At 41.3% G+C, this 25,671-nt stretch overlaps 1 long non-coding RNA gene across 1 annotated transcript in view; it reads right to left on the minus strand.

Annotated features, from left to right (window-relative positions):
• LOC145518647 (uncharacterized) overlaps window positions 1-23,669 on the minus strand; it is a 36,439-nt gene extending 12,770 nt beyond the window's left edge. The window contains exons 1-3 of the long non-coding RNA XR_014063077.1: window positions 23,024-23,669; window positions 21,943-22,033; window positions 1,904-2,047 (exon numbers count right to left, since the gene is read on the minus strand). This is a non-coding gene — a long non-coding RNA (uncharacterized LOC145518647). The remainder of the gene's footprint in view (window positions 1-1,903; window positions 2,048-21,942; window positions 22,034-23,023) is intronic.
• Between the last annotated feature and the right edge of the window lie 2,002 nt (window positions 23,670-25,671).

The raw sequence follows: 25,671 nt of genomic DNA on the forward strand, positions 1-25,671 counted from the left end.
ATGTGTCCCACCATATCTGATTAAAATAAATCCTAAGTAGCCTTAAAAGACCTGGTGGGGTTCTGATGTTCAAAACCAAGAACCCCAAATGGTAGAATTTCTGTCTTATCAGAGTTTGGGGTGATTAGGAATATGAAGCTACTAAAACTAACTTAAGGGGTTTTAGCAAATAACAGCAAAAAGCGATCTCATAGATTAAAAAGTTGAGGAAATAAAAATAGCCTCATAAGATTTGGACCAGAGAAGTTGGGGTCTAAGACTCTCCCCATGATCTATCAGAGTTCTGATGGCCTTTCTTCTCTGTTCTAAAGCACCAAGCTGCTCCTCTATCATTTTCTTTCTGATTATAGGCTTCCTTTAATTAATTGTCAACATGTGCAGGGTCCCAAACTGATGCAAGCTGATCTTTCTGTTCAAATAGTCACCATGATGTAACTCAGTGCTCAATATACTACAGCCCACAGGCCAAATCCTGTCTGGCACCTGTTTACATAAATGAAGCTTTATTATCATAGCCAATCCCATTCCTATATATTAATATTAATGGTATCTATGGCTGGTTGCATGCTATGATACCAGTTAAGTAGCTGTGACAGAGAACAGATGGCTGCCAAAAACAAAATACTCTCTGGTCCTTTACAGGAAAATCTTGCTAACCATTCTACTGACATAACTGATTCAATCTCTCTGCTACTTGACTTCAAATTGCTGATAAAACAATAGACAGACACAGCTCTGGTTAGATTTTTTTACCCCTGGTCCAAACACCTAAGAAAAAGTGGATGTAATATTTTGTCATTTATAGAAATGCCTTTCTGAGTTTGTGGTGAAAGGACAAGTCTCTAAGAAAAAGAAGTGGAAGGAAAACAAATGAATTGTTCCTCACTGTTTTGTTAAAGGTAAACAAGATAAATCCATCACTTTTATATCTACTATACTGTTCAAGGACATAGGCTAGCTCCCTATTTCTCATTAAAATAATTTTTAAAAAGTGCTATATAGCTTTTGAAATGATTCCCATTCTGTTGATCTGATCTTATGTGAAAGTGAAGCTCATTTGCCTCCCGTCCATGATAAATGAAGAATAGACATCAGGTATTTGGGGCTCAATAACTGTACTCTTGCCTGGAAAATCCCATGGATGGAGGAGCTTGGCAGGCTGCAGTCCATGGGGTCGCTAAGAGTCGGACACGACTGAGCGACTTCACATTCACTTTTCCCTTTCATGCATTAGAGAAGGAAATGGCAACCCACTCCAGTGTTCTTGCCTGGAGAATCCCAGGGACGCGAGCCTGGTGGGCTGTAGTCTATGGGGTCGCATAGAGTCAGACACGACTGAAGCGACTTAGCAGCAGCAGCAGCAGCAACTGGAATAAAGAAGAGAGGAGGAGATGGGCTGCTCAGGGTGCAGGAAGCAGGCTGGACATCCCCACCTCTGGAAAGCAGCAACAAGGTCTAGTGCTCAGTGCTCAAAGGTCCATGGTGACTAGCATCTTGTTTGAGCAAGAGTTAGTATCTAAGAAAATCCGAGAAAAAATCCTGTGCCTGCTATGAAAGAGAAAGACCAAGTATATCTATCTGTCTCCTGAAATGATCCAATTCACCGAACTCACAGGAGCCAGAGCGTATGTGTAAAGTGTCTGTATGTGTAAAGTATGTGTAAAGTGTATGTATTTGATTCATATCAAATTAAGGTCCTAATTCTCACAAGACAGGACCAGCAGTGGCTAAGCAGCCAGGCACACTGAGGTTCAAGGAGAACCAAATGAGAGACTGTAGTCCTAGGAGGAAACCAGGGTGAAAAAAAATGTGTGGAACAGAGAATCGAGGGGAATTTTTAATAGGCTGGTATTTGGTCGGTAAGCCTGTTCCCAGTAATCAATCACTCCTGTTATCTGGATACCTGGTTGGATGAAAACAGGGCTAATTCTCTTTCTGCCAGCCAGTTGAGCTGAGCCTTTGTACTTAGCCCCAGCCGGATCAGCTGTGAAATGGAATGTTGCTGAACCTGCAGATGACAGGAATCAATGGCTCCAGCTGAGATGGGCTGGTGAATGCAAAGTATTATGTTATTTACTTATTTTTGACCATTCCACAGCATGAGATTTTCAAAGCACACAGACTAGTCTCCATTTTATCAGTATCAGCCATTATGTTCATTCCCACCTAGGAAAGGATGCTTCTGCTAATTCACTTACCTCTAATGCCTGCTCTTTCATTGTTACCACACAACAAAGCAAATGAGAGTCTACTGTGTACGGGCTATTATCCAAGGTGCTAAGTAGCACTGAAGTATGAGGTTTAAGGTAGGAGTTAAGAAATGTCCCAAAGTGACCAAATTTCTTCATAATATGTAATCTTTCTAATGCAGATCATCCTTCTTGAAGGCTTTCAGAAATGCAAATTACCCACTAGTTATTTACATCAGGATTATTTCTTTTGTAAGTAATAGAAATCCAAGTCAAGTTGACTTAAGCAAAACAAAATAAAGAAATATGAATGTGAATGTGATAATAAAGAAGAAAAGAAATGACTAATTTAACTGAATTTTCCATGGATAAACTCAGAAATGGGCTGTTTATAGCCATGTTCTCAAGGGTTCAATGCCTATTGTATTTTGTTCTCTTTTTTTCTCTCTGGTTTCCAACTCTTGTCTCTACTTTCTTTTATGTTAATTTCCCTCTTCAGGGGGCTCCTCTTAACTTGGTGGCAAAGATGACAGCAGACAGCTCCAGCTTTATATCTTGCTGACTTTGCAATCCCACTGGGAAGCTTCCCAGCAACCCCAACAAAGTGCTCAGAACCACTTGCATTAGCCCAGCAAGGCTCATGTTTGCAACTATGAATTAATTTTAAGACAACTAATAGTTTTGTCCGGGAAGAAATTCTTCAAAAATTCTTCACAACCTGTACCTTTGGTTTGGGAGTGGAGGTTAGGCATTGGTGATAGCATCTTTTTATTAGAAGGAGACAACAGGCACCTGATAGATTTGATTTATATTCTTACCAAGGGACTCAGAACTAGAGACCAGAGATCATGACTTGAAGGGCTTTATACAATCCCAAGACTTCATGATATCCCATATTTGATTATATGTTCCTCCTTGGTAGTCAGTGACATTAAGGCCCTCAAAACAAAACGAGCTGTGTTCTAGTCTTCTGAGGAAGCATGGAAGGAGACTCGGCTGTGGGGCAAACAGCAACAAGCAGCAAAGTGGGCAGCAAAGGAGAAGGATGTGAGTGCAGATAAGACAGAGAGGCCTTAATAAACATGTGATCTTGGATCTCAAGTCACACGGTCCAACCATTAGCTGGAAATGCCACTGTGGGGTGACCCCTACTGCTCATTATGAAGTGACAAGACTAACCATGAGTGTCCATCAGAGGCATCCATCCAGAGCTGTGCCCTCTGGGACTAAGTGAATAACTGGGCATTGGACAAAGGCCTTGTTACCATACGACCTCAAACCTTGGGATTCGTTATTTGGGTGTCTACACAAGCCCTGTATCATCTCTCCTCCTTCCTCTGTCCATATTGTTGCTAATGTCATCATGCTACCTTAAAGCAAATGCCACCTTGAACAAATGAAATGTGTAATGTCTTGGCTTTCTCAAGTCTGAATGAAGAGCTACAAAATTGTCATAAACAGAAACAAGTCCTATCCAGGAAGCTGAGAGTGGAAGTCAAGAGCAATATATTAGAATTTAGGCTGAGACTGAAATGAGGGCAGCAGCAAGAGGGGAGCTAACATATGACACAGAGGCAGACCTGCAGGTTTTCAGACCTGACCATCTCCCAAGTGGTCCCATTATCTTGGCCTCTTTATCAAAGGGAATTTTGCCTTCATATGCCAGATTATTCCATCTTTGCTCTTGCTAATGCTTCCAGCCGTTCCACCAAAAGTTCACATAGCTAAATCCTATGCATCTTTCAACAAATATCATGTGACAATCACTCATATGTAGAATCTAAACAAATGACACAAATGAACATACTTATAGAATAGGAATAGACCCACAGACAGAGGAAACAAACTTATGGTTACTGAAGGGGAAAGAGGGGGAGAATAAATTAGGAGTATGGGTTAACAGATATGCATTCAGTTCAGTTCAGTTCAGTTCAGTCACTCAGTCGTGTCCGACTCTCTGCGACCCCATGAATTGCAGCACGCCAGGCCTCCCTGTCCATCACCAACTCTCGGAGTCTACCCAAACTCATGTTCATCGAGTCGGTGATGCCATCCAACCATCTCATCCTCTGTCGTCCCCTTCTCCTCCCGCCCCCAATCCTTCCCAGCATCAGAGTCTTTTCCAATGAGTCAACTCTTCGCATGAGGTGGCCAAAGTATTGGAGTTTCAGCTTCAACATCAGACCTTCCAATGAACACCCAGGATTGATCTCCTTTAGGATGGATTGATTGGATCTCCTTGCAGTCCAAGGGACTCTCAAAAGTCTTCTCCAACACCACAGTTCAAAAGCATCAATTCTGCGGCGCTTAGCTTTCTTCACCGTCCAACTCTCACATCCATACATGACCACTGGAAAAACCATAGCCTTGACTAGACGGACTTTTGTTGGCAAAGTAATGTCTCTGCTTTTAAATATGCTATCTAGGTTGGCCATAACCTTCCTTCCAAGGAGTAAGCGTCTTTTAATTTCATGGCTGCAGTCACCATCTACAGTGATTTTGGAGCCCAAAAAAATAAAGTCTGACACTGTTTCCACTGTTTCCCCATCTATTTCCCATGGAGTGATGGGACTAGATGCCATGATCTTAGTTTTCTGAACGTTGAGCTTTAAGCCAACTTTTTCACTCTCCTCCTTCACCTTCATCAAGAGGCTCTTTAGTTCTTCTTCACTTTCTGCCATAAGGGTGGTGTCATCCGCATACCTGAGGTTATTGATATTTCTCCTGGCAATCTTGATTCCAGCTTGTGTTTCTTCCAGCCCAGCGTTTCTCATGATGTACTCTGCATATAAGTTAAATAAGCAGGGTGACAATATACAGCCTTGACGTACTCCTTTTCCTATTTGGAACCAGTCTGTTGTTCCATGTCCAGTTCTAACTGTTGCTTCCTCACCTGCATACAGGTTTCTCAAGAGACAGGTCAGATGGTCTGGTATTCCCATCTCTTTCAGAATTTTCCACAGTTTATTGTGATCCACACAGTCAAAGGCTTTGGCATAGTCAATAAAGCAGAAATAGATGTTTTTTTGGAACTCTCTTGCTTTTTCGATGCAGATATGCATTACTATATATAAAATAGATAACCAACAAGGACCTACTGCATAGCACAGGGAGCTATATATATTCAATATCTTATAATAACCAATAATGGAAAATATTCTAAAAAGAATATAAACTATATATGTATAACTGAATCACTGCTGTACACAGGAAACATTGTAAATCAGTTCAGTTCAATTGCTCAGTAGTGTCCAACTCTTTGCGACCCCATGAACCACAGCACGCCAGGCCTCCCTGTCCATCACCAACTCCCGGAGTCCACCCAAACTCATGTCCATTGAGTCGGTGACACCATCCAGCCATCTCATCCTCTGTCATCCCCTTCTCCTCCTGCCCCCAGTCCTTCCCAGCATCAGGGTCTTTTCCAATGAGTCAACTCTTTGCATGAGGTGGCCAAAGTATTGGAGTTTAAGCTTCAACATCAGTCCTTCCAATAACACCCAGGACTGACCTCCTTTAGGATGGACTGGTTGGATCTCCTTGCACTCCAAGGGACTCTCAAGAGTCTTCTCCAAGACCAGAGTTCAAAAGCATCAATTCTTCGGCGCTCAGCTTTCTTCACAGTCCAACTCTCACATCCATACATGACTACTGGAAAAACCATAGCCTTGACTAGATGGACCTTTGTTGGCAAAGTAATGTCTCTGCTTTTTAATATGCTGTCTAGGTTGGTCATAACTTTCCTTCCAAGGAGTAAGCGTCTTTTAATTTCATGGCTGCAATCACCTATACTTCAATTAAAAAAAATAATTCCTGGACTAGTATTTCAGCAAGGAGTAATTTCTTGCCACAACTGAGGTTAGAAAGACAATGTTCTTCTTTAGAAAATGAGAGATTAATGAAAAAAATAAAAATGTAATTCAAATGTAAAAATATCCTACCATCTTTGAGATGGTAGCGAGATCTCCTCCAGGTCATGGATTATGGCATTTGAATTGGGTTTTAAGGTCCCATTACATCTAACCTATACTGCTAATATAGATGCCCTTCATGAAATGTTTATTTTGTTGTTTTCTATGCTCAAGTGTGTTATTGTCTTACATTAACAGCTCTTGGAGGAAAAAGATCCATGGTTAATTCATGGTTCTTTCCTCTTAGAATCCTCCCTTATTCACAGTGGGCAGATTTATTCAGTCAACAATTAATAGAGATTGGTTTCATGTTCTTTCTGATCATTATTTTTTTCTTGGAAACTCCATCATCAAATTCATAGTTCTGTGTACCTCGTTCCTTTCCTGAGGTGACTGTGTTGCATCCAGCCTCCTGCTCTGAGTCTCCCTGGATTCAGGTAGCATACTTTGCTATTTTTCTGCTTCTAGATTTTCATAAGGGGGTCAAGCTCAGCACTAAGGCATGCTGCGAGAGAGAAGCGACAATATGTTGGCCAAAGGGGGTTGTGCTGGTGGTAACAGAGTCCTGCTCGTGAAGTTGGATAGGTGAACTAATTGTATGTGCAGCCCATCACTGCACAGCAAGGTACAGAGTGCTGCAAGCTTAGGTGAGGTTCGGCTTTCTGTCATCCAGTCTTACAGAGCAGACATGGAGCTGAAAGAATCAAAACAGAGGTCTGCCTACTGACAAAGAGGAATAACTTCATAAATTACTCTGTGACTCATGATGGTGGTGGCCAGGGTGGAAGAAGAGGATGAATTTCTCAGTAATGATTATATGACACGTCAGTTAAAAATGTTCCTTATACTTTCATTAACATAAGTGTGCCTTGCATCCAACATGGATTATAAAGTGTCAGAGGACAGAACCATGTGTTCAGACGCCCGTGTCCCAACACACACTACATGCCCTTTCCTAAACCAGGAGCACAGCATTGAACTAGGTATCGAGCAAGTGACTGAATGAATAATGAGATATTTTTCTCTGACTGGATCCCCTTCTGGTATTCAGCATGGAGCTGGCAACAGACCTGCTTGAGGGCACGTTCTGGTTCTGTCTTCCTTCTAATTATGTAACCCTAAGCAAATTGCTTAATAATCAGTATCGCTGTTTTCTCATCTGTAAAAGGGGGATTATAAGTGCCATTAGAGGTTTTAGTGAGGATTAAATAGTGAAATGATATATATCCACTAGCCCTAGAATGTACCATTCTTTAGCACAGTCCCTGGCTCAGAGGAAATGTTCAGTAAATGGTTAGCCATTATGATTCAGTCTGCATTTTGACATTATTTGGAGCTCTTTAATTTTGGCAAGATCAGCGCCTTTGCAATGTGTGATTTATGAATCAAAGCATTGATGGGGAAAATAGTGGATCTGTATTAACAAGCACAGAGATCCCTAGAGACAGACTGTACTTATATTTTACAGATTTCTAACTTTTGTAATTTAGAGACATCTGGGAAACAGGGAATTTCAGAGGAGGTGTTTGCTCTTCCCTATCAAAAGTAATTCTGGAGTGTTCATCCTTTTTCCTCTTCTGTTTTGAGATGGTTGTGCTATTTACTACATCCCCCTCCAAGAACTGTTTTCTCTCAGCTTCAACTGGAGTTACAATTACTTCTTTTTTGATCAAATAACATGACTGGTGGGGGAAGCAAAGCCTTTTACTGTGAACTTTCATGAATATGTTCTCATCACACATCTCAGACACCTTTTGTATCAATTAAGACACAATGAACATAAAAGGAGGGCATGGCCAATGGTCCTCACCACTCTGCTTGGCGCTGCCTGTGATGTCACCCTAGCCCAGCAATCCATCTGATATACTGCTTTTTATTGAGCCATTTACCTAGTGTGCATAGTATTATGAATCAAGGTTATTTCTCATAGACTTTTGCTTTTCAGTGGTAGTCACAGCTGTGATTTAAAAAAATTTGACTGATTTATTCTTAATTTTTGTTCTACATTTCCTTTGGAGTCAATTCAATAAGAAAAGGGGGGCAGATAGAAAATCCACAAATCCCTGCATAGTGGAATTCTTAAGAGCTTGATTCTGTTGCTAGGGAGCATCTATCTCTAATGGAAAAGTTCTGCCAGGTGTCATGTATCCCCCAGCCAGGCCGGCTGTAGACTTGGGCACCAACTAGGCAGCACCCATCTGATGGGCTTCTGGAGCTCAGAGACTTCAAAGAATGAAACACCTCCTAACTTGTCCCAGGGCCGTACACTCCAAATCCTGACCACTCCTTTCCATTAAAGCATTGAATGCTTCTGCGGAAACATAAAAAGTCATTGTCACATCAAACCTCCTACTCCAGGAAGGCCTCCCTGACTCTCCCCAGAATTATTAATTCTGACTCTTGAGGGTCCTCATGACTCTCATAAGTCCACACCGTTTCCTCTACAAGAACAAAATCACTGCACTCTATTGAGTGTCCCTGGGCCCCTTTTGAGAGCAACTTTTGTACTAGCAGATAATTAATTTCATTAATCTTTTCCCTCTGGTCTAGCACTTACCAGTTTACCCCAGAAAAGCTGAATCACCAGATATCCAGGTAACATTTCTTGAATATACAAATTAAAACAACTCATCAACCCCATTTACTAGCCATTTCCTATGATTTTCCATCCCACATAGCACTAAGAAAGTTCAGAATTCATTTAAAAGAATCTTGGTGGCTTATCTGCTGCCTTCCCAAGAGAACTCCATATGAAAAATCACGCAATAACATCTTGGTTTGAATTAAGTTTCCTACGTTATAGTAGTTCATTGATATGTACCCCACTCCTTTGAAACCAGTGTGCACAATATAATTGATGGATTTGTAACATTTCCACTAACAGTGGCTCATGGTGTTGAATGGCTCTTGATTCTTGGAAGGTGTAAAGGGAGAAGGAAGGAGACACAATGTTTGGAGGTTCCATCAGAGTCTTTGGGAAGCATGTATGTTTTGAAATAGCCCGCTTGGTGATTCTGATATGATTTCACTCTACTTAGATTTATGTGTTTGAGAATCCAACCACAGCCCGCTTCCCTCTATCTCCTAGGTTCTAGACGCCTCTGGCACATAACAGATGTACCATATGTAGTCAACTAGTGACACTATCACTAGCAAAGGTCAGAAGGAAAGTGTCCAAGAGAAGCACAGGGGTATACTTATTGAAGACAGAAAAGACAACTGAAGGAGATGTGCTTATTCCAGGATGCACCCCAGGAGCGGGAGAGGTGACTCAGGGCGGTGTGGTTTCAGCAGGAGGGAGCCTGGAGCCTGAGACAACTGACTAAACACAAGAGTGCCTGAGTGGAATACAGAAGACTCTGCTTCCCGATTCGACATTTGCTTTGTTCCAAGCACACACGTGTTTCTGCTTTTTTCCCCTTTCCCCAAGACGCATCACGTGCTTAGACCTGGTTCTTCTTCCCAGAATAACCCATGCATGACTGAGAGCGGTGTGCAGGCTGCTATTTCAGTTAAAGACACAGTAAACGTAGGAACAGCATTGGGAATGTCTCTGCTTCCTTAGTCTTCTAAACATGTTCAATATTTTTCCACATCAGTACATTTCCTTCCTTATGCCTGTTTCCTTCTAACTATTAATATAATTCTATCTACTCCTCATACTTTCCCAGCTAAAGTTCTTTTTTTTTTAAATTGGAGTATAATTGCTTTACAAAGTTGTGTTAGTTTCTGCTGTACAACAAAGTAAATCAGCTATATGTGTACATATAGCTCCTCCCTCTTGAACCTCCTCCCCACAATATCCCACCCTTCCCAGTCATTGCAGAGCACTGAGCTGAGCTCCCTCTGCTATACAGCAGCCTCCCACCAGCTCTCTGTTTTACACATGGTAGTGTGTATATGTCAATGATACTGTCTCGATTTGTCCCACCCAGCTGAAATTCTTGAAAGAACAATCTGAACTTACTTTACCAACTTATTATTGCCTCAGCCCATTACAATCTGGATTTTGTCACCACTGTGAGGAGACAGCGGTTTGTTGATGATCTGCAGGGACATTCAGTCTAGCGAGAGCTTACGCATCTCTTCCAGCTTGTTTGTAATACAGCTTTTCCTTGGACCTATTCCTGCCTCTCAAAGCACTGTGCTCAGTCTCATTCAGTCAATCTTCTCATTCTCCCTGAACATTAAGTATCAATCTCTTCTCCAATCTATCCTTGAAACTCTCTCTTCCCAGTACGTGTTCTACCTGGGTGATTTTGCCAAACATCCAACTTCAGTGATTCCCAGAAGTGCATTCTATTCCTAACTTCACTCCAGAGTGCCAGACCCGAATGTTACCCTATTCTTTTACTTCATGGCATCAGGATGGCCTACAGGGACAATGTTTCCAAAGGGTTGTCTCCTCCTAGCAAATGATGATACAAATTCTGAATCAAAAGAAAGGTACCAAAGCCTTCTGCTTTCTTCCATTGATTAGCAGACACTTGGTCCTGTCCAAAACACCCATAACACACCGGGTTCATGTCAAAAGGCCCTTAAAATCTGATCCTATTCAAACTGTCTATGAGCATTTTGGTCCATGCCAAATGGTTTTGGTTTTTGTTCAGTCGCTAAGTTGTGTCCAACTTTTTGTGAGCCCCTGGACTGCAGCACGCCAGGCTCCTCTGCCCTCCACTATCTCCCAGAGTTTGCTCAAATTCATGTTCACTGAGTTGGTGATGCTTTCTAACCATCTAATCTTCTGCCACCTGCTTCTTTTGCTACAATTTTCCCCAGAATCAGGGTCTCTTCCAAGGAGTCGGCTCTTCGCATCAGGTGGTCAAAGTATTGGAGCTTCAGCTTCAGCACCAGTCCTTCCAATGAAAATTCAGGGTTCATTTCCTTTAGGACTGACTGGTTTGATCTCCTTGCTGTCCAAGAGACACTCAAGAGTCTTCTCCAGCACCACAATTCAAAAGCATCAATTCTTCAGCACTCAGCCTTCTTTACTGTCCATGTCCATGTCTGTACATGACTACTGGAAAAACCAAAGTTTTGACTATAAGCACCTTTTTCAGCAAAGTGATGTCTCTGCTTTTTAATACACTGTCTGTCTAGGTTTGTTATAGTTTTTCTTCCAAGGAGCAAGTGTTTTTTTTAATTTCATGGCTGCAGTTACCATACACAGTGAGTTTGGAGCCCAAGAGAATAAAATCTGTCACTCTTTTACTTCTTCCCCTTCTATTTGCCATGAAGTGATGGACCAGATGCCTTGATCTTAGTTTTTTTTAATATTAAGTTTTAAACCAGTTTTTTCCTTTTGGACTGACCGCTTTGCACAGGACCAAACATCAAGGATTTTTATTATGGAACAAATGACTTCATGCATGTTCTGGATCAGACCATACACGACCAAATATTCTCCCTGCTTTTCTTCACCTTCTATCTCTTTGTCCTCTCTCAACTCCCAGGTCTATCCAGTCAGCATCCTTTGTAATCAGCCAGGGATACCTGCTAATGGTTCCATCCTGGAAGCAGACAGTGGATCTGAATTAAGCAGACAGTAGATCTTAATTCTTTGGAATGGAACATCAACAGATAAACAGAGTTCACATTTGATAATGTTCATCACTTATCACAGTACGACTTCAATGCATTTTTATATTAAAAACACCCCTTGTCCAACACAGAGAGGGCTTAAAAAATGAAAGAATTTACAGTTCTTGGCAGTGTAATGTATAATTTCCTAGCATAGTTCCTGATGCAGAGAAAATGTTTAAAAATGATTCACTATTTTAATTAACTCTGCATTTTGACATTTGGGGAGCTATTTACATTTGGCAGTGATCAGTGTCTTTTCATTGTATGGGCTGTGTATTTGAAAGACCAATCCAGCACTTATTGGTATTTATTGGAAAAAGGGGAGGATACCCAATCCTATCACACACATTTCCAGTAACTAATAAGAGTGCTTACACCTGGAGGTACTGCAAAATCTCCATCTCAGTACATGCAACACAGAATGATCTTACCTATTCCCAAACCTGGTCCTGCTCACCTGAATTGTTCTCTGCCATTACCCAGAGTAGAGAGCATCTTAACCCATACCCAGTCGCCATCATTCACACATCTAGTTGGTCACCAACTCCTTTCTACGTCCAAAAGAGTTTGACTCTTCTCTCTTCCACTATGATTGACTTAATCCTGCCCTCTAAATGTAGCTGAAACTGATTGCTGCTGTCTCAGTGCTCAAAAATTAGACTCAATAAATGTGAAGAAAGAATGAGTGAATGAATTGTGTACCATCATTCAAGCATCTACCAATCCTAGCTGAAATCACACAGTGTGGTAAAGGAAAAAAAAAAAATGTCAGTAGTTAAAAATGTCAGGGTGCTAATTCAAGAGGCCAGGAAACACAGCTTCATTCACTTTTTGATAACTCAGTTAAACTTGTATTTGAGCTCCTATTCTATTAACATAGGAGAATCCTGATTTCAGTTAATCTAGGATTTTCTTGAAAACCTGGTTGTTTGGGGTGTGGGGCAGAAGATGGGGGAGGAGTGGTTCATGTATGCTGTCCTGTACTAGGTTGTTCATACCCTCTGAAGGTCTTTATCTAGGTACCTGCCATCTCCAGAGATGTCCTCAACTCTTTTTCTGTAGAGCTCATTGCTATTCCAGGTGCAAAGTTTATTAAGGTCCATACACCATCATCACCATATGACCATCACTGGGGTCATTATGTTGTTCCTGAACCAAGCCAGGACTCAGGAACACCCTGTGTAGTTGTTTAAGGCCCCTTAAACTAACAGCAGGATTTTTTTTTTTCTCTTTTGTTTTATTGTCATATACACAGTGGTGGCTCAGACAGTAAGGAATCTGCCTGCAATGCAGGAGATCCAGTTCGATCTCTAGGTCGGGAAGATCCCCTGGAGAAGGAAATGGCAATCCACTCTAGTATTCTTGCCTGGGAAATCCCATGGGCAGAGGAGCCTGGCGGTCTACAGACCCTGGGGTCGGACATGACTGAGTGACTGAGCACACATATATACAGTACCTAGAACAGTGCCTGGTACAGGGCAGGCGCTCAGTAGGTGGAGTGGGCTGAATAAAGTTCACTCTCCCTCTGATTTCTTAAACACAGTGGGGCTCCTACCTTCCACTCTCAAGGGTCATCTGGGTGTGGGGAAGAGGGCTGCCTCTACCTTCTCTCATCTAGAATTCATAAGTCAATCTATGGTCCTCTCCAGAGACCTTTCTGACCTCTCTCCAGGGACTGTTTACCTAAATGATGGAAGGAGAACCTAGCTATTCCTCCTCAGATGGTTTCCCAACTCTCTTTTTCAAGTGCTCTGCCTTTTCCTCCAGAGGGGCGAATTCCTGAAAATCAAAAGTCAGACATCAATTCCTCTCTTTCTATGTCTTCTGTTCGTCATCCTATCTCTGAGGCATTAAATGAAGGCTACTCTTGCTGACTGAAAGCAGGAAGAACAAGAAGCATAATGGAAAAGGAAAAAACAACATGGTAGTATTCTGAACCATCATCCCACCAACGTTAGAACAATGTATAATAAATATTTTAAGTGAGTAAGGGAAAGTCGCTCAGTCGGACCCAACTTTGCCACCCCATGGACTATATGGTCCATGGAATTCTCCAGGCCAGAATACTGGAGTGGATAGCCTTTCCCTTCTCCAGGGGATCTTCCCAACCCAAGGATCGAACCCAGGCCTAAATATTCATAACAGTGCTGTTATGAACACTGGTAGGCGTGCATCTTTTTGAATTAGTTTTTTCTGGATGTATACCCAGCAGTGGGATTGCTGGATCATGTGGTAGCTCTATTTTTAGGTTTTTTTAAGGGACCTCCCTATCGTTCTCCATCGTGGCTGCACCAGTTTACATTTTTACCGATAGTACATGGAGTCCCACGGGCTGTGATTTAACAGGAAGCCTTGTTAGGCAGGATGCACAGAAGAAGAAAGTTGGATTGTCACCCTCCCTTTTTCAGAGGGTAATCATTTCCTTGATTCATTTTTGTTTTTTTTTGTGTTTGTTCATGTATTTCTGAGCTACAAATTCTCTGAAAGCTCTAAGATTTTCTATCAACACATTCACCCACTCCTAACCCCCACACCACCAAGGGATCTCCTCGGTGTCACATTTCCTGGGCTTTGTTGTCTTTTTTAAACAAATGCTGGAATATTTATGCCAACAGGACCTCAAAGACTTGGAAGAGAGGAGAGTCCTTAGCAGCTACACAGAAACATTAAGTGGATATATATGAATTAAGACATACCCTGCTGCCTCTAAAAGGGTTGTTGCTGTTTGTTGTTCAATCACTAAGTCAGGTCCGACTCTTTGTGACCCCATGGACTGCAGCATGCCAGGCTTCCCTGCCCTTCACGATTTCCCAGAGTTTGCTTAAACTTATGTCCATTGAGGCAGTGATGCCATCCAACTATCTCATCCTCTGTTGCCCACTTCTTCTCCTGCCCTCAATCTTTCCCAGCATCAGGGTCTTTTCCAATGAGTCAGTTCTTCACATCAGGTGGCCAAAGTATTGGAGTTTCAGCTTCAGCATCAGTCCTTCCAATGAATATTCAGGGTTGATTTCCTTTAGGATGGACTGGTTTGATCTCCTTGAAGTCCAAGGGACTCTCAAGAGTCTTCTCCAACACCACAGTTCAAAAGCATCAATTCTTCAGTGCTCAGCCTTTTTTTATGGTCCAACTCTCAGCTCCAAATGTGACTACTGGAAAAAGCATAGCCTTGACTAGACAGACCTTTGTTGGCAAAGTAACGTCTCTGCTTTTTAATATGCTGTCTAGGTTGGTCATAACTTTCCTTCCAGGGAGCAAGCATCTTTTAATTTTGTGGCTGCAGTCACCATCTGCAGTGATTTTGGAGCCCAAGAAAACATATTCTGTCATTGTTTCCAGTTTTTCCCCTTCTATTTGCTATGAGGTGATGGGATTGGGTGCCATGATCTTCATTTTCTTGAATGTTGAGTTTTAAACTGCTAATCTTTAAAGTTTATTGTGAGAGAGAAACACTGATGTCCTAGGAATAAGGTCCTGTCAGCTCAGATGTGTAGCTGAGTCTTAAAAAGACATTTCATGATACATTTTTAAAATTTAAACATATATCTTTACGAATTGAAATACTTGTTTTAAAAGTTTGCTTTGTTATGTTGCTTTCTCTGTGAGAACCTCAAACACTCTGCCAGCAAAGTAAACATGAACACATGAGCACACAGAGTCAACAGTGAGGAAGACGGATCCTTAGAGTATTTAATAAAGCAAACAAACAGCAACAACAACAGACCACTCCCAAGACCTTCCCTTCTCACTCCTGCCACTCTAGGGAAGGCACTTGGCCCCTTGCACCAGATTGCTACAACATCCCAACTGCTTTCTGTGTCTATAATCAAGACACCTTCAGATCTGCTTTATATGCTCTGCGTTCCCTGACGGATCTTCCTAAATTCCCTCGTAAATGTTATATCTCTGCTTTCCTTCCGCTGCTCCCCTTTGGAAACATTATTCCTGTTCCCGCACTAGCAGTGCCTGTCGTCCTAGATCCCTCTGTTTCAAGAAGGGTGACCATACAAATTGGTTGCCCCTGCTCTGTTCAGGTTTATGTCTGGTTCCCCCTCGCTTTCCTCTCAGAGCTGTCTTAGTTTGGAGAACAGCCTTTACTCCATATCCCGGTGTGGCCCATGCCCTCGCGGTCTCTCCCATGCCAGCCCTTCTCTCATTCCTCCACTCTCCAGTGCTGCTCGTGCTGGGTCTTTCTTACGGAAGCACCTCTCCATCCCCCGCCCATTCTTCAAGATTCAGCTTGTGCTTCTCCTCCTCCAAAGACCTTCATCAGCGCGTGGGGCCACACTGTGCTCTTCTGTCTGTGAATCTTTACCACTGCTCAGTACCATTCATCTTGACACTTCATCATCTACTACTCTGCATTCTTAATTGGCAAGAATCAAGAAAGAAAACAAATGTTCAGGTTATACATTTTCTCGGATAACTCAAACATTTTTTCTTCCAACATTGTATTTTGAAAAATTTCACGCCCCAGTGAGAAGTTCAATGGACTATATGATAAAAAATATGCATATGCTTCACCTGGAATTGCTAATTGTTAGTATTTCACCACATTTGATTTCTCTTTCTCTCATTCTCTCGCTGTCTCTATTTCTGTGCATGTCTGTGTGGATTTTTTTTTTTTTTTTTGCAGATCTATTTTAAGAAAGACTGTAAACCTCATGGTCATTTACTCTTCAATCTCCATCATATATGCTCCAGAATAAAGCCATTTTCCAATAAAATCACAATATTAACACATCTAGTAAAATTAACAATCATTCCATAATATCATTAAACGTAGAGATTCACTTTTACCCTTGTGCCTAGAATGACCTTTATAGATATGGTTCCTGTTACTGTTGTAACAAATTAACACAAGCTTAAGTGTCATAAAAACACAAATTTATTGCCCCATAATCTGGAAGTCAGAAGTCCAAAATGGGTTTCACTCTTTAGAATTAAGATGTCAGCAGGGCTGGGTTCCTTTCTGAAGATTCTAGGGGAATATCCATTTTTAAAATCTTTTTCAATTCACTGCTGCTACTGCTGCTGCTGCTAAGTCGCTTCAGTCGTGTCTGACTCTGTGCGACCCCACAGACGGCAGCCCACCAGGCTCCGCCGTCCCTGGGATTCTCCAGGCAAGAACACTGGAGTGGGTTGCCATTTCCTTCTCCAGTGCATGAAAGGGAAAAGTAAAAGTGAAGTTCAATTCACTAGGTGCCTACATTCCTTGGCTTTTGACCCTCTTTCATCTTCAAAGAAAGCAATGGCCTTTCTTACATCACATCACTTTGACACAATCCCTCTGCTTTTTTGTTATAAAACTTTTTATTTTGAGGTAATTGTAGACTAGCATGGGATTCTAAGAAATGATACAGTGTTCCTCAGTTTCTCCCAATGGCAACATCATGCAAAATTCTAGTGTAATATCCCCACCAGAGGATGACATTGATACCATCAAGATACAGAAGATTCCATGGATAAAGAAAATGTGGTACATATATACCATGGAATATTACTCAGTCATTAAAAGGAACAAGATAATGCCATTTGCAGCAACATGTAGAGCTTGTCACACTAAGTGAAATAAGTCAGACAAAGACAAATATCATATGATACTGCTTATATGTGGAATCTAAAACATGGTACAAATGAACTTGTTTACAAAACAGATTGAGTCACAGACACAGAAAACAATCTTATGGTTACCAAGGAGGAAAGGGGGTAGAAGGGGTGAAATTAGAAGACTGATATTGACATATACATACTACTATATATAAAAGATAACTAATAAGAACCTACTGTAAAGCACTGGGAACTTTATTCAGTGCTTTATTAAGAACCTATATGGGAAAAGAGTATAAAAACGAGTGGATATATGTATAACTGATTTACTCTGACATATAGCAGAAACGAACACAACTTTGTAAATCAACTATACATCATTAAAAATTAATTTAAAAAAAAGATACAGAGCATTCCATCACGGTTGGATGCCTCCTGTTCCTCTTAAGAGACCTGTGGATGAAGTGGACACCTTAATTCCTGCTTCCTTACTAACAGGTTCAGGAAATTAAGACATAGATTTCTTTGAAGGGTCCTTTTTCTGGCCAGTACAATCAGTTCCATCCCCCAATCTGATTTCCAACAAAGTTTTACCACCAATTCCCGCCCCACCACCACACCATCTTCAATAAACATACTTTTTTTAGACAGTGAGTTTTATGAAGAGACCAGATCAGTTGTCTTGTAAGGCTGCCCATTATTCTGTCCATGTATTAGTGATTTTTAATCATTAGATTCAGGTTAAAAAATTTTAATAAGAAAACAATCACCTGTTATGGTTTGTATTTTTATCTCATCACATCACCACTGTTAGTAATGCTAAGTTTGGTTTCTTAGTGGTTCCAGTGGACTGCCATCACTCTACTGTGAAGGTAGTTTTCCATGAATTAGTAAATAATTTGGAGAGTGACACCTTGAGATTGTATAAATATGTGTTTTCTCCACACTACTATGCATAATGGCTACAACTTCCATTAATGGTTCTTCTATAAATGAATTTATTAAGTTGGGAGTTTAAAAATGGTGATTTCCTAATTCTATAATGCCTTCTGCCATGATTATCTGGCACTTTTTTACAATGGAGAACACTTTTTACAATGTGTAAAAATTTTCTTCCCTAATTGTTATGTTTTTAAGTATTTGATGATGATGACAAATGCATTATAATTCATTACTGATGGTGTGAGTTTTTTTAATTGTCAAGTTATCCTCTATATAACCACAGTGAGCCCTTCAGATGAGCTGCTGTGTTACCTTGATACAATTCAACACCTTATGGAGACCTCCTTGCTTTCTGGAACAACAGAAAGATGCCCAGAGCTTTTCTTGATATTGTTCCTGGAATCAGTTATTTCTCCAAGAAGCCCTAGATTATTTTAGACGCAACTGGCATTTGGAAACCAAGACCTGACCACTAGAGATACTCATTGCCCTGCTGTGGGAGGCACCCAAATATTAACTCTCCTACTACTGGTAGCTCAGTTCTAGTTTGCAACCTAACTGATGAATGACTGAATAAACAACAGCCAATAAGCTAGGTCACCCCAATATGCTTTTAATCTGTAAATTATTGTTCAAATCGTAGGTGTTTTCTGCAAAGATTCTATAAGGTTTAAAGAACCTTAAAGTCTTATGGATTAATTTAATAAAGCAAGGGAGAGGAGGAAAAAATCGGTCAAAATTATTGAAGCGGAAGAGAAGGGGAGAGAGCAAATATTTTGATAGCTTTATGAGACCAGAGAGACTTGAGTTTGGCTATGGATTCCAAGTCTGCTGTGAAAGAATTGGACTTATTCCTACTGATGCATTCTGTGTTAATTTTTTCACTAAACACCTGAGTTCTTCGCCAGTTGAGCTGAGAGGGTGATGATAAGGAAAGACAGAAGGAAGCATATGGCATCCTGATACTGTGATTGGATTAGCCTCAGGCTTGGACTTTAAGAAGGGAATCAGAAAGAGCCTAATGGAAGGTACACACATCAGATCTACATCACTGTGAGACTTCTTTACATTTCATCTTTTGAGCTGATACTTTCTATCCTATTCATTTCCAAGCAATTACTCCTTGTTGGAAATGCCATCCTGAAACAAAGTGAGACATATTTAACTTTCCATGAAAACCACTACTGCATTGTTTCTTAGTACATGAAGGTGTTACTTACTGGAGACTATTGTCATTAGGGGGAGTTCCGAGCTGAGAGTCAATTTATAGAAAATGGAATAAAGCATCCAACAAGCTGAGATTTATTAGGTGTATTGCCCTGTACCACAGACCATACATTTTCTCTCTTTTCTTAAAGATAATTGAAAGGGAATGTTTTTACAATTTATTTTTAAAGAGAACCTGTTCCTACCAATGCTAACAAAAATGCAACAGAGCTATGAAACAGACAGCAACAACAAAAACAAAGCATTTAGTTGGTTCTGGTTTAAATAAATAGATGTATGCTCATTATAGCACCCTAAATGCCAGAAGGAGCATTTCAATGAAGTAAAATTAAACTTTATAAAAGAAATTTGGACTGCAGCCAAGGCAAAATAGAGACTGTATGAGTATAACATACTCTTCAGAAAAACATCAAGTTTTGGGAGAGAGCACCACAGAAGGTCCATTTAACACTATGCAGATGCCCGTGGGCCAGGGGACTGCACAGATATGGTAAGTAAAGGGCTTTTAAATGATAGGAACTATGTTTTATTTATATTTGTATTTCATTTTCCTTCACAAAGGTTGGCACCCAGAAGACACTCAATATTTTTTAATGAATGAATAAATGTATTAAAATAAGGCATTGATAATATAAAAATAATTTTCCAAATTCAACTAATTATATTAGAATCCATATTGTATATTAGCTGTAACAGAAAACCATTTTTAATTGTTCAGGCTTTTATCTTCCTTTTTAATGCAGAACAAAGCATGTCTTCATTTCAGTAATTAATTTCACTAATATAATAACTCAGCTGCTTCAGTGAGTTTGATGACACAGGAACAACCCAGCTTTGACTTTGTGGAATGAAAAAGTACACTACTTTTCACTGAAAAGAAACTTCAAATGCATGGACTATGGCCCTGAGAGGAAAGAAAACCTTTCTAACAGAAAATGCAAAAAACACAGTGTTTAATTATTGAATAATGGGGTACTTTGTTTTGATGGTTAAATCTACACCTAAGCTGTGTGAACATATGGTAGCCTCATAATACAAAGTTCCTCAGGATAACTAAACAACTGGGATGAACCTGACTAAGCAGTAGTCTCCAGAAACTGAGCCTTAATTAATTAAAGGATTCAGTAAGCTAAACATTTCATGGTTCCAATGTCATGTTTTGGTACCACCGCCTTGAACACAGGAACCTTAGACACTGGTCGTCATTTTCAGTTAAGAACAACCTTAAATTCTGAGGCTGCACTTAACGTGTTGCAAGAACAGCTATTGGGTGCAATAAACTTGAACTCTGAACAGGAAGTTTGGGCCACACCTGTTACAACAAGGACCTGAGCACATGGTGTTGATGAACATTGTTAAAGACTGAGTTTCTGCCTAGTTTAAAAGGTCAGGACTTCCCTGATGGTCCAGTGGTTGAGAGTCCGCCTGCCAATGCAGGGGTCACAGGTTCGATCCCTGGTCCAGGAAGATCCCGCAAGCCATGGAGTGGCTGTGTCCATGCACCATGATTACTGAGCCTGTGCCCTAGGGCCCAGGAGCCACAATTACTGAGCCCACGTGCTTCAACTGCTGAAACCCGTGCACTGTAGAGCCTGTGCTCCAAAATGGGAAAAACCACTGCAATGAGAAGCCCATGCACCACAACTAGAGAGCAGCCCCACACATAGGAACGAAGACCCAATGCAGCCAAAATAAATAAATAAAATTTTTAAAAGTTAAAAAAAAAAAAAGGTCCGAGTTAGCTGGAGCCATGTCACATGTGTGTATGTGTACGTGGCTGTGATGTGAGTAAGAGGAAGTCATTAAATACACACATGCAAGAGGCATTGAGAGAATTACAGGAGGACTGGGCTCCTCCAGCCTGGCAGGAAGCCGTCAGTGATGGTAGAGAGCTGTGGACGAGCTTTTCCCTTCCGCCCTCCAAAAGGTCCCACACATTGCTGGTTGGCTGAAACTCCCAAGGTTTTCATTTTCACATTCTATTGGTCATTGTATTTGCACAGTACAGTTAATAGGGAGCTATTTATTCATCAGGATAAAGGGCACTCTTGTCTATGGGCAAAGCACGCTATCTATACTCAAATGATTGGTACCCGTCCTTCAGATCTGTTATGAACGCTAGGCAGGAGGTGGGCTCAGAACATCTTTTAAATAACGAAACTGAAGATGGCAACCTGGGCCACATTAGTCTTTCTAAACATGACCGGCCTTTTCAATTTCCATTTCTTACAAATGGAAAACAATATGCCAATGACAGGCTGACTGATGTTTCTCCAAACACTGCAGATAGCGTTTGCTTCTTTCAAGAGAGCAGTCAGCAGATCTGGCAAGCGCTGCCGTCAGGTTTAACTCAATGTGGGGAGAGTGTTTTTGTTGATTAGGAGGCCTGAAGCAGAGCCAGCAAGAGAAGTGATTAAATTAAAAACATTTTTTAAGCAAGGAGAAGCAGCATTTGTCTTCTGGAGGGACTCATTATCGACCCATCCCTGATTGGGATGGAGAGGAAGTGGAGGGAATCGTAAATTGTGATCTGTCCATACCTTCATTTCTAAATGTGCTAGAATCATGACAAGGCTTTGCAATTCTTTTCTCTAGATTTTTCCCTCTGTGAGCTCATTCCGGGATCCCAACCTGGGTGATAGAGATACAGAGACATAATTACTAAAAGCAGGGAAATCTCTAGTCCAATTGCCTTGTACTTGTGACTCAGTTGGTTTTAAAAGCTCACTCTTATATTAAAACTACAATGAAGTATCATCTCACATGAATCAGAACGGCCATCATCAATAAATCTATAAACAATAAGTATTGGAGAGAGTGTGGAGGAACGGGAACCCTTTTGCACTGTTGGTGGGAAAGTAAACTGATACAGCCACTACAGAGAACACTATGGGGATTCCTTAAAACACTAGGAATAAAACTACCATAGCCCAGCAATCCCACCGCTGGGCATGTATGCTGAGAAAACCACAATTCAAAAAGCGACATGCACCCAATGTTCACTGCAGCACCATAAACAACAGCCAGGACATGGAAGCAACCTAGACGTCCATCAACAGATGAATGGATAAAGAAGATGTGGTATATATATGCAATGGAATATTACTCAGCCATAAAAAATGAGCAAACTTGAGTCTGTTGTAGTGAGGTGGATGAACTTAGAGCCTGCTATACAGAGTGAAGTAAGTCAGAAAGAGAAAAACAAATACCATATATTCATACATATATACGGAATCTAGAAACATTATACTGATAAACTTTTCTGCAGGGCAGAAATGGAGATGCAGACATAAAGAACAAACTGCAGACATAGCAGGAAAGGAGAGGGTGGGGCGAATTGAGAAAGTAGTATTGACATATATACACTACCATGTATAAAACAGATCGCTAGCTGGAAGCTGCTATATAACACAGGAAGCCCAGCCTGGTGTTCTATGATGACCTAGAGCAGTGGGATTGGAGGAGTTGGGAGGAACTCCCAACACTCTCTTGAGCCCTCTCATCGCCCTCAAGAGAGAGGGGATATATATATATATATATATATATATACATACATACATACATTGTAAGAACAAAACCTTGTAAATGCATTGTTCTAAAAAAAAAGAAGAAAAAACTCACTGTTTCTTTTTGGCTTGGTAACCTAGGTGGGTTCAGCCAGGCTGCCAGATGTCTTTACATATGCTGGAATCTACACAGGATCCATACTCCATTCTTAGAAGAACCATGCCTACGTTTCTAATTCTATTTGACTTCACATTATTCTCAAGAAGGTAATATCACATATAAATGTGTCTGTGTGCATGCTCAGTCATGTCTGACTCTTTGCGACCTCAAGGACTGTAGCCCAGCCAGGCTCCTCTGTCTGTGGAATTCTCCTGGTAAGAACACTGGAGTGGGTTGCCATTTCCTTCTCTAGGGGATCTTCCTGACCCAGGGATGGAATCTGCATCTCCTGCATTGGCAGGTGGATTCTTCACCACTGCACCACCTGGGAAGCCATGTAAAGGTGGGAGTCTGGTTATTCACGTGGTGTGAACAGCTCCTTCTCACCCTACAGGTCTCTGCTTAAGTCTGTAACTATTTATTGTCATTTATGTGTTTACTTTTCTATGGTCTATATCCACAACTACAAGGTCAGTGCCATAAGGTAAAGTGGTGAGAAGCCTGCAGGATGGCTCTCAGTAACCCCCACTGCCTGGTGTTCACACCCGGTGCCGTCCCCTCCACGGTGCACCAGGGCTGGTCTCTGCAGCCAACAGAATGCAGAAGGGAAGGCGTGGCATGTCACTTCCAACACGAGGTCATAAAAGCCTGGCTTCTGACATAGGCTTACCCTCCCCTCCCCTCCTGACCCTTCTCTCTCTCCTCTCGCACTGCCCTGGACTGGACAGCCCTATGAGAGGTCTGGGTGGTAAAGAACTGAACCACCTGCTGCCAGCCACGTGAGTGAGCTGGAGCCTGGTTCTTCAGTCCCTCCAGGCGACTGCAACCCTGGCAACAACTTGACCCACGAAAGGCCCTAAATTGCAATGACTCAGATAAAGCTGCTCATGGGTTTTTGACTTTTAGAAATTGTGTGAGATCATCTGTTTTAAACTGCTAAGTTTTGGAGTAATATGATCCACAATAGATAATTAATACAGGGAAGATCATTGGTTCATTGTATGCTCCAATTCCACAAATATCTCAGTTAATTGCCTTCAAATAGCCGTTTATAGTTGCTGACTCAATGGAAAAGCCCCTGATGCTGGGAAAGATTGAAGGCAAAAGGAGAAGGGGGTGGAGAGGTTGAGATGGTCAGATAGCATCGTCAACTCAATGGACATGAATTTGTGCAAACTCCAGGAGATAGGGAAGGACAGAGAAGCCTGGCATGCTACATACAGTCCATGGGGTCCAAAGAGTTGGACACAACTTAGTGATGAAACAGCAAAAGCTGTTAAACAAAAGGACCCAGACAGCTATAAACTTTGCCCAGGCATGTTCTATAAGGAGGCTTTGCTCAGATATAAACAGAAGCCTCTTGACTGAAGTTGTTGGTAGAAAAATCTACTTCTAAGTAAACTGGAAAGAGCCTTTTACTTGAAGACCTTAGTAGTGACAAGAAGTTCAGTTAATAAAACCTGAGGCTGTACCACAGTACAAAAGTCAGGAGCTGTCCTCAGCAGTTGACATGAACACAGACATTTATAAAATGCAGGATAAAAAGTCACAGGTTTGATTGTGTGTTGCCTTCCAATGTCTTCTCCTCAGGGTGTTGATTGGCAGGTATGATGAAGGGAAGTGTCTTTCTTGACTTGGTTGGTCTTAGAGGTTTGGAGTCTCTGGGGTGGCTTCTCTTCTCTCTTTCTCTCCTTCGCCTGCCCCACCTCTCTCCTCTCTCCTCTCTCTCCTCTCTCCTCTCTCCTCTCTCCTCTCTCTGTCTCTCTCTGTCTCTCTCTGTCTCTCTCTGTCTCTCTCTCTCTCTCTGTCTCTCTCTGACTTTTCTACTCTGGCTTTGCCTCTGCTCCTCTAGAGTGATGGGAGTACTTTGGTGACCCTTGCTGTTGGCAGCAAGACAGTGACATCCAGCCTGCATAGAACCTAGAAAAGTTTCTTTGGTGTCTGAAAATGTATTTACTGATTCTATACTTAGGTCAGATCCACTACATAAAGCCTGTGGATGCAAAACTTCTTTTGTAAAGATTCTGTAGTAGCTACAACTTCACAGTGCAGTTAGAGCGGCCCTGAGAAGGGAAGTGGACAGATTCATGTACTCAAATAACAAAGATGACCTGGTCTTTCAGTTCATTACTAAGAAGATGAAGGCAAAGAAGTTTAATGACAGCTAAGGAAGAACATCAATGGAATTGCAAATATGGCACAATTTCAGTCTTTTCATCTTTTAGTTTATAAAACACTGATATTTCTCTGTTTTTTTGTAGAGTATCTGAAATTTTTAATATTCCTTTACACTGATTAAAAATCACCTTGGTCACATTTAGCTTTGATTATCCAACCATATTTCTAGCAATACTATTAAATATCTTCTCCTGAAAGTAATGCTCCTTCTGTCTTTACACCCAATGAAGTATTTTGTACTTGAAGTGTGAGTTGCTCAGTCATATCCGACTTTTTACGACCCCATGGACTAGAGTAGCAGCCAGGCTCCTCTGTTTATGAAATTCTCCAAGCAAGAATACTGGAGTGGGTTGCCATTCCCTTCTCCAGGGGATCTTACTGATCCAGGGATGAAACTGAGGTCTCCTACACTGCAGGCAGTTTCT

The sequence above is a fragment of the Giraffa tippelskirchi genome, chromosome 8 (assembly GCF_054371585.1).
Source record: "Giraffa tippelskirchi isolate mGirTip1 chromosome 8, T2T-mGirTip1v1.2.pri, whole genome shotgun sequence".
Classification (NCBI taxonomy): domain Eukaryota; kingdom Metazoa; phylum Chordata; class Mammalia; order Artiodactyla; family Giraffidae; genus Giraffa; species Giraffa tippelskirchi.